Source organism: Loxodonta africana, chromosome 27, assembly GCF_030014295.1.
Source record: "Loxodonta africana isolate mLoxAfr1 chromosome 27, mLoxAfr1.hap2, whole genome shotgun sequence".
Classification (NCBI taxonomy): domain Eukaryota; kingdom Metazoa; phylum Chordata; class Mammalia; order Proboscidea; family Elephantidae; genus Loxodonta; species Loxodonta africana.
Window position 1 is genome coordinate 13476918 of NC_087368.1, and position 19731 is coordinate 13496648.

The 19731-nt window shown below is 47.9% G+C and overlaps 1 long non-coding RNA gene across 1 annotated transcript in view; it reads left to right on the plus strand.

Annotated features, from left to right (window-relative positions):
* The window catches only part of LOC135228751 (uncharacterized), a 57934-nt gene extending 40474 nt beyond the window's left edge, over window positions 1–17460 (plus strand). Inside the window, exons 3-4 of the long non-coding RNA XR_010319552.1 lie at window positions 15035–15253; window positions 15713–17460. This is a non-coding gene — a long non-coding RNA (uncharacterized LOC135228751). The remainder of the gene's footprint in view (window positions 1–15034; window positions 15254–15712) is intronic.
* Window positions 17461–19731: the final 2271 nt, after the last annotated feature.

Consider the following 19731-nt stretch of genomic DNA (forward strand, 5'->3'; position numbering starts at 1 on the left):
CTCTAGACATGCAAAGCATAAGGTTGCAGGGACAGGAAAAAAAATCTTATGAGTGGATGACTAGGGGTAATAGTGCATGGTGCCACTGCCATTTCTACCCCTTGATTCCTGGACCATGAATCCTGATTATGGGAGAAACAGTACCATATACTGGGCGCTGGTTTAGAGCATATAGAGCCTTTGGAGAACACAGCCCCAAACCTTCAAGGTATTGCCACCTACCTAGCACCATAATTGTGACTTCAGGGGGCCATTCCATCATTCTGTGAAACCAGCTGCTTCAAAATGATGGGGAACATGGTAAGATTAGTGAATTCCATGAGCATGGGCCCACTGCTGCACTTCATTTGCTGTAAAGTGAGTCCCTTGATCAGAGGCAATGCTGTGTGAGATACCATGACTGTGGATAAGACATTCTGTAAGTTCACGGATGGTAGTTTTGGCAGAAGCGTTGCATACTGGAAAGGCAAATCCTTATCCAGAGTAAGTGTCTATTCCATTAAGAACAAAATGCTGCCTTTTCCATGATGGAAGTGTTCCAGTATAATCAAGTTGCCACCAGGTTGTTGACTGATCACATCAAGGGATGGTGCCATATTGGAGAGTCAGTATTGGTTTCTGCTGCTGGCAGATTGGATGCTCATCAGTGGCTGTAGCCAAGTCAGCCTTGGTGAGTGGAAGTCCATGTTGTTGGGTCCATGCATAACCTTCATCCCTGCCACCAGGGCCACTTTGTTCATGAGTTCATTGAACAATGACGGGAGTAGCTGGGGAAAGAGGATGAGTGGTTTCCAAAGAACACATCACCGTATCCACTTAATTGTTAAAATAATCCTCTGGTGAGGTCACCCTTTGGTGAGCATTCACATGGCACACATATCTTCCCTTCTTCGGCCCATTCAGAGAGGACTATCCACATAGCTATTCCCCATAAATTCTTGTCTCCAATTTTTGAATCATATTCCTTCCAAGTCCCTGACCATCCAGCCAAACCTTTGGACACAGCCCATGTATCAGTATACAAGCTCACATCTGGCCATTTCTCCTTCCAAGCAAAGTGAACAACCAGGTGCACTGCTCAAAGTTCTGCCTGCTGGGAGGAGTTCCTGTCAGCACTGTTCTTCAGGGAGGTCCCAGAAAGGGCTGAAGTGTTGCCACTGTTCCCTTTTGAGTGGTGCCTGCATATTGCAGAGAATCATCTGTAAACCAGGTACAGGTTTCTCTTTTTCAGTCAGCTGATCAGAAGGAACTCCCCATGAGGCCATAGGTGCAGACTGGGAGAAGGAAGGTAACGTGATAGAAATAGAGACCATGGGCATTTGGGCTATTTCCTCATGCAACTTACTCAGGCTTTGAAGTCCTGCTTGGGCCTGATCTTGTATATACTGCTTCCATTTAATGATGGAGTGCTGCTGTGCACATCTGACTTTATGTCTCTGTGGGTCATACAACACCCAGTTCATGATGGGAAGCTCAGCCCACATGGTGACTTGGTGTCCCATGGTTAAGTGTTCAGTCTCTACTAAGGCCCAGTAACAAGCCAAAAGCTGTTTCTCAAAAGGAGAGTAGTTAAATGCAGAGGATGGCAGGGCTTCGCTCCAAAATCCTAAGGGTCTGTGCAGTGGTTCACCAGTAGGGGCCTGCCAAAGTCTCCAGACAGAATCCTCATCTGCCACGGACACTTCAAGCACCATTGAATCAGCCGAATCATATGGCCCAAGTGGCAGAGTGGCTTACACAGCAGCCTGAACGTGTTACAGAACCTTCTCTTGTTCTGGGCCCCACTCAAAACTAGCAACTTTTCAAGTCAGTTAATAAATAGGCTGGAGTAGCACACCGAAATGAGAAACATTGCCTCCAAATTCCAAAGAGGCTCAGTAGGCATTGTGCCTCTGTTTTAGTTGTGGGAGCAGCCAGATGCAATAACTTATCCTTCAGTTTAGAGGGAATATCTCAACATGCCCCGTACCACTGGACCCCTAAAAATCTGACTGAGGTGGTAGGTGCCTGAATTTTTGTGGGATTAATTTACCACTCTCTGGCAGGCAAATGTTTTACCAGTAAGTCCAGAGTCATTGATACTTCTTCCTTACTAGGTCCAATCAGCATAATGCCATCAATGTAGTGGACCAGCTGTGACATCTTCTGGAAGGGAAAGGCAATCATGGTCCCTGCTGACTAAATTATGACATAGGGCTGGAGAGCTCATGGAGCCCTGAGGTAGGCAAGTGAAGGTGTATTGCTGGCCTTGCCAGCTGAAGGCAAACTTCTTCTGATGGTCCTTGGAAACAGCTATGGAGAAAAAGGCATTAGCCAGTTCAATAACTGCACACCAGGTACCAGGACATGTATTAATTTGCTCAAGCAATGAAACGACATCTGGAACAGCATCTGCAGTTGGAGTCACAACCTGGTTAAATTTTTGATAACCTACTGTCATCCTCCAAGATCTATCTGTTTTTTGCACAGGCCAAATAGGTGAGTTGAATGGGGGATGTGGTGAGAATCACCACCCCCGCATCCTTCAAGTCCTTGATGGTGGCAGTAATGTCTGCAATTCCTCCAGGAATGCAGTATAGCTTTTGGTTTACTGTTTTCCTAGGTAGGGGCAGTTGTAATGGCTTCCACTTGGCTTTTCCTACCAAAATAGCTCTTTCTTCATTTGTTAGAGATTCAATGTGGGGTTTCTGCCGGTTGTTGAGCATATCTATTGCAATAATGCATTCTGGAACTGGGAAAATCAGTATGGGGGGATTCAGGGACCCACTGGACCTACTGTGAAACAAACATGAGCCAAGACTCCATTAATAACCTGACCTCTATATACCCCCACTCTGACTGGTAGGGTACAGTGCCGTTTTGGGTTTCCTGGAATTAGTGTCAGTTCAGAGCTAACTGTCTGGTAATCCCCAAAAAGTCTGATTATTTTCTTTTCATCAGTGAAAAATCACTCTCATAAAAGGTTGTTGACACCTTTGGGGAAGGCTAGGAGAGAATTGAGCGTATAAATTTTTGACACTGTATTGGAGTCCTTCCTCATGGGGACCTGGCCTCCCCTTCATTGAAGGGGTTGTGGGTCTTCAAATTTGCTCAAGTATGGGAGTTGACTGAGAGCGATTCGAGTTGGACTGCTCTTCACCTGAAGTAGAATTCTTCTGTTTGTACAGATCAAGTAAATATTTAGTAGATTTCCTATCTAATTCACTCCTAGGGACACCATGACTAAGTAGTCTTAAGTCCATATGAGTCACACTATTCTGATTACTGCTTTGATTCTGCGTCCATTACTGTTACCACGTCCACTTGTCTTTGTTGATTGAGTGCTGCCACTTGGCCCCTGCTATCACAGGGTCCAATCAACCCTATTGTATTGAGGTGTCTTGATTCAGTTAGGGCAGTTCCCAGTGTCAAAGCTGATTTACATAAAATAGCAGTCACAGCAGTCTTCAAGGATGCTGAATTTCCCTTCAGAATTTTTTTCCTCACAGTTGTGGTAAAAGGTGTGTTCTCTGGGCATTCCATGTGCGGGTCTGTGGGTTTAACCTGAGAAATGCATTTTAGCATGGCAGTATCTCTAAGCCTTTGAATACCGTCTTCTACAGTATACCAAGGCATGTCTGGTACTTCAACTTGATTTACTGTAGGCAACTGCGTGACCCATGCTTCAGCAACCTAACCAAAGGAACTATTAGATCTTTTCCTAACTTCTTGAGGTGAAACACTGAATGAACAATGTGTGCTTAGTGGACCCATATCAATAAACTCAGTCCGATCCATGTTTACGTTCCTTGGAGCATTATCCTGCAGCCTTAATAACCATTCCCACACCTATTCCCCAGGCTCCTGTTTGTACATATTAGAAAACTCAAGTACTTCTCTTGGAGTGTAGCATACTTCCTCCTGGGTCACACTTTGTACTTCACCTTTTGTGGTTCGCTGGGACTTAAGTCTAGTTATATGCCTAGAAGCCAGAATCTGTAGTGTGGGATTGTTTTGAGAACGTTCAGCATTGTCTTGTAAAGCATCTGCCTCAGATGATGCCCCAGGCAATGGCTCAGGCAAGGGCTCTTTAGAGGCAGCTGAGGAAGGGCTAATTTCATTAAATGGAAGTGGAGGGGCTAATGCTTTTACTGGGCAGGGTGGTGTAGCAGACAAACATGAAGTAATCTCTTCCTATGGAAGTGGTTCTATTGGCAACCCAACCAACAGGAGTGATTAAATGGAATTTAGGGGCTCACTGTCTCCAGCTTTCTAATTATCTTCCCATATGTCCCCATCCCAAGTTTCAGGATCTTATTTCTTCCCAATCAGTGCCCTCATTTTAACTTCAGACACCTCTTGAGTTTGGCAGTTGAAGTAGGATTGTAATTCAGCCACTCTTACAGTAAGACTCTGGTTTGGTTTTTGGCAATATCAGTGTTATTGCTACAAGAAATCAGGCTTTCTTTCAAAGCACAAGTGGAAACTTTGAGGTATTTTATGCTGCACTTGAGCTTAGACACTGAAGCCCTGAGCGCATCTCTTTCTTTCACCAGTTTGTCTAGTGAAAGTAGGACCAACCAACCAGCTTCTGTATACTTCTCATTATGAGAAAATTGTTGAAAGGCATCATATATGCGATCACCCAGAGCCTCGCCTTTCACCAATACCTAATCTATTGGTGGTGATAATTTGCGTATTTGAATTGCCTCATGCCATGGATTAGCAGTGCTTTCTTTACTACTGAGAGCAGAGTCATCAACATCTTCGAAACTAACCAGACTTGAAAGTTAATTTAGAAAACTCATCCTTAAAATTTCGTGTGTCTAGAACCACTCTCGGTACCAACTGTCTTAGGCTGGGTTCTCTAGAGAAGCAAAACTAGTCAAGGGTATAAATATATATAGAAAGAGAGATTTACATCAAGGAAGCAGCTCATGTGATTGTAGATTTGCAAGTCCATGAATCAGGAGAGAGGCTTCTTCTGATTCATGTAGCCATAGGGGCTGGCAAAGCCCAGATTGGCAGGCTAGAGAGCAGGGCTCTTAAACGCACAGGCTGTGAAGGTTGATGAATCCCAGGATCGGCAGATAAGTCCCAAGAACTGGAGGTCGGATGAACAAGAGACAGCTGCAGGATCCAGAGCAAGCCAAGAGCCTTGGCAAGATGAGCAGGAAGGAAGTGCATGGCAGAGGGTGAAGAGAGGAAGGCTGAGTGGGGAGTGAGCCACCACAGGCCCTACCTGCACTGATACCACTCAGAAGGTTCCATTATGGGGGTTCCATATCTGAAATCCACATATTAGATTTCAACAGGGAAGTGATCCCAACATCGTACAACAGCCAAGACACAGAGAATCGTGGCCCAGCCAAGTTGACACACACAATCTTAACAATCACACATGCCTTGTGATTAATGTCAGTGTAAAATTACAGCAATTCAGTTACGAGAGGACTACTAATGGCCCAGACCCTTTACAAATGACAGTTTGGTCACCCGACCAGGAAAGAGCCACGACGAGCTGAGGTGCTTGCTTAGAGCAAAGGGAACATGGAATAGGTGGTGGAAGAAGGTAGTTCTAAATACCAGTTATGGCCATGTGACCAACTGCAGAAACGAGGAATGTAACTGTTATGAGTGTTTCTGCTTTGTATGTGTGCATCAAATATTTTTGTTTTCTCAACTTATAAGATGTAAACAGGGCTAGTGCATTTTTGGTTGTATGTGTGTTCATTGTACCATGTTAGCACAAGAATGCCTTTATAATTGTCTTTATTCAGAGATTATGTATGGTTTAAGGAGATGTGTAGAGTTGGAAAGGGGTGAACTGTGATAGTTAAGAGTATGTGTTGACTTGGCTGTGCCATGATTCTCAGAGTTTTGGCAGTCATGTTATGTTGTGGTCACTTCCCTGTTGAGATTTAATATGTGATTACCCCCATGGTGCCATATGATGTGAGTAGGCAACTGGTTGAAGGGGAGTTTCCTTGGGTGTGTGTCCTGCATCTAGTTTGCGCAGACATTCTGGCAGGGCTCGGGGGCTTTTGTCCTTCTGGAATCTGCAGCTGACTTCTGTTCGTCTCACCTCCAGTTTTCGGGACGTGAGCTAACAGTTTACCTGCGGTCTTACCTGCCACTCTTTGGATTTGTTGACCTTCACAGCCTGTGAGTAAAAGCCCTGCTCTCCAGTTTGCCGATCTTGGGTACACCAGCACCTGAGGGTACATGAATCAGGAGAGGCCTGTATCCTGACCCACAGACTTGGGATGTTATGGCCTCTAAAACCGTGTGAGCCATTTTCTTGATATAAATCTCTCTCTATATATAGGTATTTATACACTTTACTGGTTTTGCTTCTTTAGAGAATGCTGCGTAAGTCAGAGCATTCACATGAGACACAAATATGTTTGCTTCTTTGGCCTGTTCAGGGAGGTCTGTCACATGCCACTTCTTTATACTTCCTTGTCTCCAAATTCCAATCATGTTCCTTCCAAGTCCCTGGCTATCCAGTGAAACTATTGGCCACAACCCATGAATCAGTGTACCACTGCATATCTGGCCATTTATCCTTGCAAGTAAAGTGAAAACTCATGTTCACTGATTGAAGTTCTGCCCATTGAGAGGCTATTCCCTCACCACTGTCCCTCAGGGAGGTCCCAGAAAGGGGCTGTAGTGCTTTGCTGCCACTGTCCATGTTCAGATGGTGCCTGCATATCATGCAGAGAAACACCTGTAAACCAGACATCAGTTTTCTCTTCCTCAGTCAACTGATCATGAGGTCATAGATGAAGACTAGGAAAGGGCAAGTAATGTAATAGGGGTGGAGGCCATGGGCATTTGGGCCATTTCCTTGTGCGACTTACTTGAGCCTTCAGGTCCTGCTCAGGCCTGATATCGTGTGTACCACTTCCATGTAATGATGGAGTGCTGCTGTGCACATCTGGCTTTATGGCTCCGTAAGTCAGACAACAGCCAGTTCATGATGGGCAGCTCTGGATGCATTGTGACTTGGTGTCCTACGGTTAAGTGTTCAGTCTCTACTAAGGCCCTGTAACAAGCCAAAAGCTGTTTCTCAAAAGGAGAGTAGTTAAATGCAGAGGATGGCAGGGCTTTCCTCCCAAATCCTAAGGATCTGCACTGTGATTCACCAATAGGGGCCTGCCCGAGACTCTAAACAGGACTCCAAAGACCATCTCTGTCTGCCACTGTCGCTTCCCAAACCACTGGCTCTGCCAGATCACATGGCCCAAGTGGCAGAGCAGCTTGGACGTCAGACTGAACCTGTTGCAGAGCTTTCTCTTGTTGTGGGCCCTACTCAAAAGGTGCAGCTTTCAAACCACGTGATCAATAGGCTGGAGCAGCACACCCAAATGAGGGATATGATGACTCCAAAACCCAAAGAGGCCCAACAAATGTTGTGCCTCCTCTTTACTGTAGGAAGGGCCAGATACATCAACTAATTCTTCACTTTACAAGGAATATTTCAACATCCCCCACACCACCGGAGCCCTAGAAATTTCACTGAAATGTAGGCATATGGATTTTTGTCAGAATAATTTTCCACCCTCTAGCATGCAATGGAAACTCTGGTGGCATACAGTGGTTACGTGCTTCAGCTGCTAACCAAGAGGTCCGCAGTTCGAATCCGCCAGGTGCTCCTTTGAAATTCTATCGGGCAGATCTAACCAGTCCTATAGGGTCACTACGAGTCGGAATCGACTGGATGGCAGTGTGTTTGGTTTTTGGGTTAGCATGCAAGTATCTTACCGATAAGTCTAGAGTATTGATACTTCTTTCTTACTAGGTTCAGTCAGCATAATGCCATTAATGTAATGGACCAATGTGATGTCTTCTGGAAAGGAAAAGCAATCAAGCTCCCTGAGGACTGAATTATGACATACACCTTGAGAATTGATATACCCCCGAGATAAATTAGTGCAGGTGTATTGCTGGCCTGACCAAGTGTCGGCAAACTGCTTCTGGTGGTCCTTTAAAACAGGGATAGAGAAAAAGGCATCAGTGAGATTAATGGCTGCATACCCCAGAAGATATATTAATTTTCAGGCCACCTCCCCAAGGAAGCTTCTCTTCCAACTGATTGGCTGATCACATCAGATCACAAAATGGAAGATGATTACATAATTTCGGCCAAATCCCTGAGAATCATGGCCTACCTAAGTTAACAAGTAACATGAACCATGACAGTGGTGACGAAAGTGTTCTGACGTAGATAATGGTGATGGTTGAATAGGATTGTGAAAGTAGGTAAAGCCACTATATGACACACTTTAAAGCTATTAAAACAAACCTTTCTTTAATAAGAAATCTACCAGTTAATACAGTCTAAGCTATAAAGTATAAATTGAACTGGAAAAATACCACGACAAAAGTGAAAAAACACCCACTGAGGTGAGAAGAAGAAAATGTCTGGTTCTGAGGCTGATGTTCCCAGGCTGTGAATGAGGAGCTGCTGTGGAGGAGGCATGGCAAGTGGCTCTGCCTCTGGTGCCCGGGGCAGAGCTAGCGATGGAGGACTTAATAGCCTGTGGGGCTCCAGTGTTGGAGTAGGAGCAGGATCGATATCAGCTGTTTGTCGGGAGCCAGTTGGAGGTGGCCCAGGATGGAGATCCGCCCCTCCAGCTGACTCTTTGTCTAGCGCCATCGCCGGACCTGGTGATGAAATAGCTGGTGCCCTAAGGACTTCCGGTGTTGGTGCAGGAGCAGGTGGTTGAGGAACCATTTCTGTAGGTGGTCCGGGATGGGAATCGGGCCCTCCAGCAGGCTCTTCCCCTGGTGCCCGGGCCAGAGATGGAGATGGACGGCTGTGGGCTATATTGAGCCCTGGTGTTGGTAGAGGTACAGGAGCAGGGTTGACATCAGCTGGTGGTCCAGGAGCCAGCTCTGAATGTAGCCCAGAATAAGAATCTCATTTTCCCCCTTTCTCCCGATTTGGTGCCAGTGCTGGAGCTGGTGATGCTGCTCTGTGGAGTCCCAGTGTTAGTCCAGGCATGTGATGGACCTCACCATGCGGTCCAGGAGCTGGTTATGGTCTTGGCCCAGGGAAAGAATCTGATCTTTCAGGAGGCTGTCTGTCAGGTGGCAGTGCTCGACTTGGTGATAGAGGACTTGTTGTTGTACCCAGCTCCAATGTTCCTGCAAGAGCGGGATCTGACTCAGGAGACGGTCCTTGAGTGTGTTCTGGAAGTTGCCCAGGGAAAAAATCCAGCTCTTCTGTGGGCTCTCCATCTGGTGATGGGATAGGCGGTGCTGTATTGAGCGTCGGTGTCTGTACAGGATCAGAATCGACATCACCAGGTGGTCCATGGCCTGGCTCAGGCGGTGGCCCTGGTTAAGAACGTGAACCTCCAGCGGGCTATCCATCCGCTGCCAGAGCTGAAGCTCGTGACAGAATAGCTGTTGCTCTGTCGACGTCTTGTGTTGGAGTAGGAGCTGGATCGACGTCAGCTGGTGGTCCAGGATCCGGTTCTGGAGGTGGCTCACGATGGAATCCACCTCTCCATCGGACTCTCCATCTGATGCTGCTGATGGACCTGGGGGAAGACCTAGGCTACGTCAAGCTCCAGTGTTGAAACAGGAGCAGAAGCAGGATTGACATCAGCCAATGGTCCAGGAACTGGTTCTGGAGGTGGCCCAGGATACGAATCTGAGCCTCCAGCTGGCTGTTTGTCGGGTTCCAGTGCAGGAGCTGGTGATGGAAGCAGTGGTGCTCTGTGGAGCTCTGGTTTTGGTGCAGGGGCAGGATCAACCTCACCAGCTGGTACAGGGCCCGCTTCAGGAGGTGGCCCAGGATAAGAATCCCACCCTTCAGGCTGCTCTGGGTCTGGTGGCAGCGATGGAGTTGGCGATGGAATAGCTGGTGCTGTCTGCAGCTCTGGTGTTGGAGCAGCAGAAGGAGCAGGATTGACATCAGCTTGTGGTCCGGGAGCCATATCTGGAGGTGGCCCAGGAGAGGGGTCCACCCCTCCAGCCAGCTCTCCATCTGGTGCCAGTGCTGCAGCCGATGACATAGTAGGCGGTGCACTATGGCACTTTGGTGCTGCTACAGGAACCGAATGTACCCCAGGAGATTGTCCAGGCGCCGGTTCTTGGGGCGAAGATAGCTCTCGAGCTCCTTTTACCATTGGCGCTGGCCCCGGCTCTGGAGCTGCAAGAGGAGACAGGTTCACCAACATGACTGCCTCTCCTCATGCCTTGCCAATGATGGAAAACACCCACTGCCACAAAGAGAAGCCCATTCCCAAGATTTTCCACCCCGGAAAGTCTTCCCAGACTGTGGTCCACCAGAGGAGGGTCTGAAGTTACTCTGAGCTCTGGCTCAACCCCAACCCCTGGGGTTCTTCCGTCGTGCCCCTCCCAAGCTCACATGCAGTCATGCCCAGTCTTCCTCACTCTCTGGCTGTGCCTCAGTGACCTCCATTTGAACCAGTTGTGCCAAGAGAAGTTGGGCACAGCGCTCCAGATGTGAGCCTGGCATGTTCACCTGCACATACTCTAGCACGAGGTTTAGGCAGGGGAAGTCTGGGGGCTGATTGAAATTCTCCGAGTATTCCTTCAGCCATGTGCCCAGGATAAAAGAGATGGCGCTAGGGATGGGTGGTGAAGAGCAGGGTCAGAGGCCTGGCTTTTCCCACCACACTGCCCTCCCAGGGCACCCTTGCAATGGGCCAGTCCCTCTGCCTGCCCCTGCCCTTCCAAAGGTCAGGGCCACCCTGTATTACACCCTCTGGTTATCCTGGCAGTGGCAGCCTGGTTACTGACAGGCGGGCTAGGACAGAGCCCTATCCCAGGGAGCTCCCCATCCATGGTCTGACCAACTCTCCCTCCTTGGGGAGCCTGAATTACATCCATTTGTGTCCCCTGGCCCTCTCCTCACTGGACAGTAACCCTCTAAGGGCACAGAAATATGTGTCTGCATGTTTATCTCGCAACCCGGCACACAGTAGTGCTTCAGGATTATCTGATGCTGGGTGACACGCAGGGTCCGTCTCCTGACCCAGATGTCCAGGCCATGATGCCCCTCCTCTGGAGCGTGTGCACCAGCATGCTCCCTGGTTGTCTGCACGTGTGTGAGGGTCCCTTGTCCCATGGACACTGTTCTCCCCTCAGACAGGGGCCCCACATGCAGCTGAGCACCCATGACTGGGGACGGGGATTTGGGAGCAATTTTCTCCACTCCCCACCTCCCCCCACACTTCCTGTTTTGGGTCCAAAATTCAGAAGGGGGCAACCTGTGATGTAAAGGAATTTTGGGAGGATGAATTGTCTCAGGAGCCTCTCTGAGCCCCCAGCCTCCCCTCTGCTCCCCAGGACACTCAGGTTCCACTCCCATCTCTCTATGATTGCTTACATCCTGCAGGGGCCGCCCCTAAACTCATCCCTCTAGTGGAATCTAGATGAATGTGGCCCAGGGTCTGCCAACCCCAATCCAGACACAGGTCCCCTGAAACCTCCGTCCTTCTGTAGAGATAGAGCCCCTCCTTCTCCACACAAAGTCCACTCACCCTTTCAGCTGCTCCTGGGGTTCAGCTGCTCCTGGGGTTCCGCAGAATAGGGGTGGTTACATCCATACCTAGAGGTGGTGTGAGGGTGTCACATCTAATGCACTGTGGACACTACTTGCTTAAGATGTCTAGTGTTCCTGTCTCATTCTCGGACTGGAACGGAGGCCCAGGAGGGCAGGGATTCCTATCTGCTTTGTTCACTGAACAATCCTAAATACCCAGAACAGTGTCTGCAACAGCAGGGGCTTCACGGATCATTGGTGAATGAGTGAACCCACCCAGTACCTTCCCAGGTATCTGAGAGTCCTGTAGCCTCTCTTCCAGCCTCCAGGGATCTCTTTTCTGGCTATACCAAGGACAAGCCAAAACCAAAAACCAAATCCAGTGCCGTTGATACCAAGGACAAGGACACACTAAATGGAATCTCAACATCCCCTTTACAAATGGGAGGTATGTTTGCTCAAGGGCACGTAGTCAGTGAGGTGTAAGGCAGACAGCTTCTTCGTGATGGAGAACATGTGAAGATCCCAGCCCCTCCAGCACCCTTTACCATAGAGCTGGGCTCCGGGTATACACTTTCTGTGGCTTATCCCATGTGGTCCTGACAGTAATTCTAGCTGATTGGACCTTTATCAGCCCACTTCTCAGGGGAGAAAACTGAGGCTCTGAGTGGTGAAGTGGCATTCTCCAGACTCACAGCTGGTAGGGAGTAGAGGCCCCATTGGGCTTTGGAGGGCAGGGCAGTCACCTTTGGAGCAGCTGGTGTAGGACTTGCTGGGTGGTGGCGTAGGTTCTATAGGTTCGCAGAAAGATGTCGATGTAGGAGAAGTCACCCTTTAGGAAAGCGGGCACCAGGAGCTCCACCAGCTTCTCCAGTGAGCGTGCCTTGAAGGTTTTCATCACCCAGGCCTCATCCAGGTCCTCGTTTGAACCACAGACACACTGAGGTGGGACAGAGGAGGAACATATTGTCAGAGGCAACCCCATAAACCACCAGGAGGGTTGGGAGCCTGGAGCTTAGACCAGGCACTCCCCCTCCCTCAGTGACCTGTGGCAGGAGGTGGGACATGAGTGCCTTCAGCAGCAAACAGGACTCGGATTTCCAAGCAGAATTGGAGGTGGGGGCTGATTACAAACATTAGGAACCTGAAGGGATTTCGTTAACTAAGTAACCATTGTTATCTCCCTGAAGGAAAAGCAGTATCCCAGTGAGTCTTCACAAAACACCCCATTGAGAAAACAGAGGCTTGGTGATATCCAGTGTCTTCCCGAGTTCACCTGGTCAGAGCCCAGAACTGTCTGACATTAGTGTTCCATGATGTTCCCTCTGTGCAACATGAAGCCTGCTCTGCTCCTGACTCACAGGGGAAGGTCTGGTGTAAGCTCACTCCCTCCCAGCTGGAGACAGTGCACACAGCAGACACACCCATGAGATAGGCAAGACATGGATTTTTCTTTCTGTGCATTAAAGGGGGTTTTGAGAACATGAAGCTATGGAGCACCCAGAAACATACAAGATTGAGAACCTAGAGACCCTGGGGTGGGAGAAAGACCCCCGTAAAACTGAGGATGTGAACAGATGGCCCAGGGAGTGCAAATGTGAATGATCGGTAAAAGACTGAGAGGCGGTTCAGCTTCTTAGGGCCAACAGGTGCCTCAGAGCCACCCTGCAGTTCTGTTGGCCACCCTGACAGCAGACTGGCAAAACAGAAAGGAACCATAATACCTGGAACAGGCTCAATGCAGAGACGTGGCCAGCATCACAAACTGCTGGGCCACGGGACTGCGACCGCTGTTTTGGGAAGGAGTCTGGCTCTAGTGATCCTAACTTGAAATGTGTGCATCCTCGCCCCCAGCATGCCACTCCTGGGAGTCTGTCCTGGGTGGGTGAGTGTGTGAGGACACACGTAAGCGTTCCTGCAGCCCTGCAGAAGGCATCAGTCCAGGGCCAGCAGCAGAGAGAGGCTCAGTCACTGTGGGGACAGGCCTCCCTTCTGGAACATTCTGCAGCGAGTCAGGCTACAGCCCCTGACCTGAAGGGGTCACGTGATACGTTCCCTGAGATTACAGGTTGTAGAAAAAGATGTGTCATAGCCTAAGCCCCTTGTTTTAGGATAAAAGAAGCCTGCCAAGTGTGATGATGTGTGAAGCTGGGAGAAGTTGTGCGAGGACCCAGCCGACTACTGCCTGAGACCCTGGTGTTGAAAGTTAAACACAAACAGCAGCAACAGGCAAAATATGCATGGGCTTATGTGAAGTGAAGACAGTATAAAAACCTCATTTCTGATATTCCTACAAATATGGGAAGAGTGACTTTGTGGCTGGCCAGGGCAGGGAGGAGAGTGCGGAGGAGGGGAGATCATTTTCTTGTGAGGGGACTGGGGACCCTCGAGAGGGAAAGCCCTGGGAGTGACCTGAGGTCCACAGAGTGGTGTCTTGGTCACCTTGGGTCCCTGGGTAGGGACGTCACTCCCCTCCCCCTGCACTCACCCAGAACCTGCGGCAGCCCTTCATCGCCCGTTTTTTGGGGTAAACCGAGGAGACGATGCCATTCTCCTTTTCCTTGGGGATCTCCTGCGGGGAGTTCTGCAGAGACAGTGCCGCCAGCGGCCAGGGAGGCGTCAAGAGCCCCTCTGAGCTGCCTCCTTCTCTTTCTGCCCCTCAAGCCCTTGTGCCTCCGAGGAGCTCCCAGTTGTCCCATGCTGGATGGGTCGACCTGTGGGCTGTACCATCTAGCCCTGACCATGTCCCCAGATAGAGGAATCAACCTCTAATTACTGCAGCAGGATCTGGCAGAAGCTGGGCTGGCACAGGGTCAGCAGTGGCCCAGGCAATGCCAGCAGGTAGGGCTGCACATTGACTGCCACACTCAGGGTGAGCTGGATCTCAGAGAAGGTCCAGGTGAGAGTGCTGACTTAGCCTGTGACCCCGACAGTCCCTCCCTACGGCCTCGTCTGAACTGAAACCCCTGGGTAGACTTACATCCCTGCGTTCTGTGTGATCAGCGGGGTCAGGGCAGGGAAGCGAAAGAGGCCTCCCCATTTGCCACCCCAGCCCCCAGCCTCCCCAAGGCACCCAACCTAATGGACTAGGCCCAGCCACGGTCAGACTCAGCCCCATGAACCCAGTGTGGTGAGAGGCTGTGGGGATGGAGCTTGGGGTTGCCCTCAATGTGTGCTATTCCTGAAGCAGCAGCCCAATTTTCATCATCCTCATTATTACTCCTCGCCTCCCAGATCTCCCCAGGTCACATGGCTCCTCCTTCCCTGACCCCCACCACCTCTCTCCGAAATGGACCCTGCCTCATCCAACAACTTTCTGCCTCATCAGTTCTGTGCACATTTCCTCCCAGCCCCAATTTACCAGGGACCCCATGAGGACAAGGGCTGGCATGGCCTGGGGGGTGGAATGACCTTGGGGAGGTGTGTGGGGCCACACAGGTGGGGTCACCGTGGTGGCTCTCTTTTATCCTCTCTCTCTGTTTCTCTCTCAGTCATCCCGTGTCTGTCATTTATTTTTCTCTCTCCCTCCAGGCAGCAGCTGTGATGTATGACCTGCCCATGGAGAGACTCATGTGACAAAGACCTGAGGGAGGGTCCTGATCAACAGACAGACAGGAGTGAGGCCCCCCAGTCCAAAAGCTCATGGAGTACTGCTGATAACACGGAAGTGAGTAGGGAACAGATCGTCCCCAGTCAAGACTCAGTTGAGACCACAACCACAGGCTCCTGAGAACTTGGAGAAGTCACCAGGTAAGCCATGCCTGGGTTCCTGGCCCACAGAGACTGTGTGCTGTTGTGTGTTGTGAGTCATTAGTTTTGGGGGTGTTGTTATCACAGAGCAAGAGAGAACTCCACCAGCCCACCAGGTCATGGGTCCTGGACCTGTTCTCCTCCTCCCTGCCTCCCCTCCTCCTCAGCTCCCTCTAGCTCTACTGGCTGCATTTCAACCACTTCTCTGGATAAACTCACGTCTGTGTCCCAGTCTCTGCAACAGCTCTGTCTTCTCCCTGGCACGCTGTCCCCAGACTCGCGCAGGGCTGGTGCCTCCTGTCATTCTGGTCAGACATAAATGTCACCTTAGTGAGACCTCCTGGACCACACCCCAACTTTATCTCACAGCACCCTGCTTTATTTTCTCTATAAAATATGCTTTTTTCTTTGCATGTGTTTGTTTTCATGCTTTTATCCATCTTCATGTCTCCCCTATAGATTGTGAGCTCCAGCAGACAGGGACCACATGGGTCATTTTCAGAACCAGCTCCTGGAGGACCTGCTGATGTTGATCCTGCTCCTGCACTAACACTGGAGCTCCACAGTGCACCAACTATTCCGTCACCAGCTCCATCACCAGCGTCAGATGGACAGTCAGCTGGAGGCGTAGAGTTCAATCGTAGCCACCTCCTGAATGGCTCCGAGACCACCTGCTGATGTCGATCCGGCTCCTGCTCAATATAAGAGCTCTATAGGACACCAGGTCCTCCATCTCCAGCTCTGCCTCGGTCACCAGAGGTTGAGCCATTTGCTGCAAGTCCTCCACAGCCACCCCTCATTCACAGCTAGGGAACGTTAGCTCCAGAAACACACCCTTTCTTCAGCTCACCTGAGCGGGAATTTCTTTGGTTTTGTGGTAATATTTTTCCAGATCACTTTATACTTCATAGTTTATTCTATTTTAACTGGTAGATTTCTCATAAAATTTGTTTTAATAATTTTTAAGTGTGTAGTATACTGGCTTTATGTACTTTTACAATCTTATTCAACCATCATCAGTACCTACTTCAGAACATTTTCATCACCACTGTGATAGTTAATGTTATGTGTCAGTTTGGTTAGGTGATGATTCCCAGGGTTTGGCAGACGTTATGTAATTAGCCTCCATTTTGTGATCTGATGTGAGCAGCCAATCATTTGGAAGAGGAGTTTCCTTGGAGGAGTGAACTGCAAATTAACACATCTCCTGGTACCTGGTATGCAGCCGTTGATGTGGCCAATGCCTTTTTCTTCATCCTTCTTTTGAAGGACAGGCCCTTCTTGGTGAATCACTGCGCAGATCTGCAGCATTTTGGAGCAAAGCCCTGCCATCCTCTGCAGATAACTACTTTCCTTTTTTTTTTTAAATAATTTTTATGGTGCTTTAAGTGAAAGTTTACAAATCAAGTCAGTCTGTCACATATAAGCTTATATACACCTTACTCCATACTCCCACTAACTCTCCCCCAATGAGTCAGCCCGCGCCCTCCTTCCAGTCTCTCCTTTCGTGACAATTTTGCCAGTTTCTAACCCTCTCTATCCTCCCATCTCCCCTCCAGACAGGAGACGCCAACACAGTCTCAAGTGTCTACCTGATACAAGTAGCTCACTCTTCATCAGCATCTCTCTCCATCCCATTGTTCAGTCCCTTCCATGTCTGATGAGTTGTCTTCGGGAATGGTTCCCTCCCTGGGCCAACAGAAGGTTTGGGGACCATGACCGCCGAGATTCTTCTAGTCTCAGTCCGACCATTAAGTCTGGTCTTTTTATGAGAATTTGGGGTCTGCATCCCACTGATCTCCTGCTCCCTCAGAGGTTCTCTGTTGTGCTCCCTGTCAGGGCAGTCATGGGTTGTGGCCGGGCACCAACTAGTTCTTCTGGTCTCAGGATGATGTAAGTCTCTGGTTCATGTGGCCCTTTCTGTCTCTTGGGCTCATAGTTATTGTGTGACCTTGGTGTTCTTCATTCACCTTTCATCGAGATGGGTTGAGAACGACTGATGCATCTTAGATGGCCGCTTGTTAGCATTTAGGACCGCAGATGCCACGCTTCAAAGTGGGATGCAAAATGTTTTCATAATAGAATTATTTTGCCAGTTGACTTAGAAGTCCCCTTAAGCCATAGTCCCCAAACCCCCACCCTTGCTCTGCTGACCTTCAAAGCATTCAGTTTATCCCGGAAACTTCTTTGCTTTTGGTCCAGTCCAGTTGAACTGACCTTCCCTGTATTGAGTATTGTCCTTCCCTTCACCTAAAGTAGTTCTTATCTACTAACTAATCAGCAAATAACCCTCTCGCACCCTCCCTCCCTCCCCCCTCTCGTAACCACAAAAGTATGTATTCTTCTCAGTTTGTACTATTTCTCAAGATCTTACAATAGTGGTCTTATACAATATTTGTCCTTTTGCCTCTGACTAATTTCACTCAGTATAATGCCTTCCAGGTTCCTCCATGTTATGAAATGTTTCACGGATTTGTCGCTGTTCTTTATCGATGCGTAGTATTCCATTTTGTGAATATACCGTAATTTATTTAACTATTCATCCGTTGATGGACACCTTGGTTGCTTCCAGCTTTTTGCTGTTGTAAACAGTGCTGGAATAAACATGGGTGTGCATATATCTGTTCGTGTAAAGGCTCTTATTTCTCTAGGTTATATTTTGAGGAGTGGGATTTCTGGGTTGTATGGTAGTTCTATTTCTAACTTTTTAAGAAAACGCCAGATAGATTTCCAAAGTGATTGTACCATTTTACATTCCCAGCAGTAGTGTATAAGAGTTCCAATCTCTCCGCAGCCTCTCCAAGATTTATTATTTTGTGTTTTTTGGATGAATGCCAGCCTTGTTGGAGTGACATGGAACCTCATCGTAGTTCTACTTTGCATTCTCTAATGGCTAATGATCGAGAGCATTTTTCTCATGTATCTGTTAGCTGCCTGAATATCTTCTTTTGTGAAGAGCGTGTTCATATCCTTTGCCCACTTTTTGATTGGGTTGTTTGTCTTTTTGTGGTTGAGTTTTAACAGAATCATACAGATTTTAGAGATCAGGTGCTGGTCGGAGATGTCACAGATGAAAATTTCTTCCCAATCCGTAGGTGGTCTTTTTACTCTTTTCGTGAAGTCTTTAGATGAGCATAGGTGTTTGATTTTTAGGAGCTCCGAGTTACCTGGTTTCTCTTTGTCATTTTTAGTAATGTTTTGTATTCCATTTATGCCTTTAATTAGGGCTCCTAACGTTGTCCCTATTTTTTCTTCCATGATCTTTATCGTTTTAGTCTTTATGTTTAGGTCTTTGATCCACTTGGATTCAGTTTTTGTGCATGGTGTGAGGTATGGGTCCTGTTTCATTTTTTTGCAAATGGATATCCAGTTATGCCAGCAGCATTTGTTAAAAAGACTCTCTTTTCCCCAATTAACTGACACTGGGACTTTGTCAAATATCAGCTGCTCATATGTGGATGGATTTATATCTGGGTTCTCCATTCTGTTCCATTGGTCTATGTGCCTGTTCTTGTACAAGTACCAGACTGTTTTGACTACTGTGGCTTTATAATATATTCTGAAATCATGTAGAGTGAGGCCTCCCACTTTCTTCTTCTTTTTCAGTAATGCTTTACTTATCCGGGGCTTCTTTCCCTTCCAAATGAAGCTGGTGATTTGTTTCTCCATCACGTTAAAAAAGGTCATTGGAATTTGGATCGGAAGTGCACTGTATGTATAAGATGGCTTTTGGTAGAACAGGCATTTTTACTATGTTAAGTCTTCCTATCCAGGGGCAAGGTATGTTTTTCCACTTATGTAGGTGCCTTTTTGTTTCTTGCACTAGTACTTTGTAGTTTTGTTTGTATAGGTCTTTTACATCTTTGGTAAGATTTATTCCTAAGTATTTTATCTTCTTGGGGGCTACTGTGAATGGTATTGATTTGGTGATTTCCTCTTCGGTGTTCTTTTTGTTGATGTAGAGGAATCCAAGTGATTTTTGTATGATTATCTCATAACCTGAGACTCTGCCAAACTCTTCTATTAGTTTCAGTAGTTTTCTGGAGGATTCCTAAGGGTTTTCTGTGTATAAGATCATGTCATCTGCAAATAGAGATAATTTTACTTCTTCTTTGCCCATCTGGAAGCCCATTATTTCTTTGTCTAAGCTAATTGCTCTAGCTCGGACCTCTAGCACAATGTTGAATAAGAGCGGTGATAAAGGGCATCCTTGTCTGGTTCCCGTTCTCAAGGGAAATGCTTTCAGGCTGTCTCCATTTAGAGTGATATTCGCTGTTGGCTTTGTATTAAAAAAAAAAAAAAATTTTTTTTTTTTATTTTGTATAGGTGCCCTTTGTTATGTTGAGGAATTTTCCTTCAATTCCTATTTTGCTGAAAGTTTTTATCATGAATGGGTGTGGGACTTTGTCAAATGCCTTTTCTGCATCAATTGATAACATCATGTGGTTTTTGTTTTTTGTTTTATTTATATGGTGGAT